Source organism: Malurus melanocephalus, unplaced genomic scaffold (genome assembly GCF_030028575.1).
Source record: "Malurus melanocephalus ecotype Western Australia unplaced genomic scaffold, MMel_1.1 scaffold_1725, whole genome shotgun sequence".
NCBI classification, from domain to species: Eukaryota; Metazoa; Chordata; class Aves; order Passeriformes; family Maluridae; genus Malurus; species Malurus melanocephalus.
The window spans coordinates 22492-23707 of record NW_026624957.1 but is presented as its reverse complement, the minus strand read 5'-3'; positions in this window follow the sequence as shown (position 1 = coordinate 23707).

Genomic DNA, 1216 nt, shown 5'->3' with positions numbered 1-1216 from the left:
CCAGGTGTGTCCCCCCCTCACCTGAGCGCCCCGAGGGCTCCCAGCGCCATTTACCTGCCCGGGAGAGCCTCACCTGGCGGGGCTGAGGGGCTGCAGCTGATGGAGGAGGAGCCTTGAGCTCACCTGAGCCTCACCTGGACTCACCTGAACTCACCTGGAACCGGGAAACTCACCTGAACCTCACCTGGACTCACCTGGACTCACCTGAACTCACCTGGAACCGGGAAACTCACCTGAACCTCACCTGAACTCACCTGAACTCACCTGAACTCACCTGGACTCACCTGAACCTCACCTGGACCGAGAACCTCACCTGAACCTCACCTGGACTCACCTGAACTCACCTGAATCTCACCTGAGCTTATTTGGGGATCACCTGGAACTCACCTGGAGCTCACCTGAACTCACCAAAACCTCACCTGGACCAAAACCTCACCTGAGCCTCAGCTGGAACTTCTCAATTCTTACCTGAACCTCACCTGGACTGGAAACCTCACCTGAGCCTCACCTGGAGCTCACCTGAACCTCACCTGGACCAAAACCTTACCTGGAGCTCACCTGAACTCACCTGAACTCACCTGGAGCTCACCTGAAGCTGGAGCTCACCTGGAACTTCTCAGTTCTCACCTGGAGCTCACCTGAACCAGGAACCTCACCTGAACCTCACTTGATTCTCACCTGGACCTTACCTGAGCCTCACCTGAACTCACCTGAACCTCACCTGAACCTTACCTGGACCTCACCTGAGCCTCACCTGGCGGGGCCGAGGGGCTGCAGCTGATGGAGGAGGAGCCCTGAGTGAAGCTGGGGTGAACCTGGAACCGGGAATCTCACCTGGAGCTCACCTGAACCTCACCTGAACCTCACCTGAACCTCACCTGAAACTCACCTGAACTCACCTGGACTCACCTGGACTCACCTGGACTCACCTGGACTCAGCTGAACTCACCTGGAACTTCTAAATTCTCACCTGAACCTCACCTGAACCTCACCTGGACCAAAATCTTACCTGGAGCTCACCTGAACCTCACCTGAACTCGCCTGAATCTCACCTGGAGCTCACCTGAAGCTGGAGCTCACCTGGAACTTTTCAGATCTCACCTGGAGCTCACCTGAACTCACCTGAGCCTCACCTGAACCTCACCTGGACCAAAATCATACCTGGAGCTCACCTGAACCTCACCTGAACTCACCTGAACTCACCTGAACTCACCTG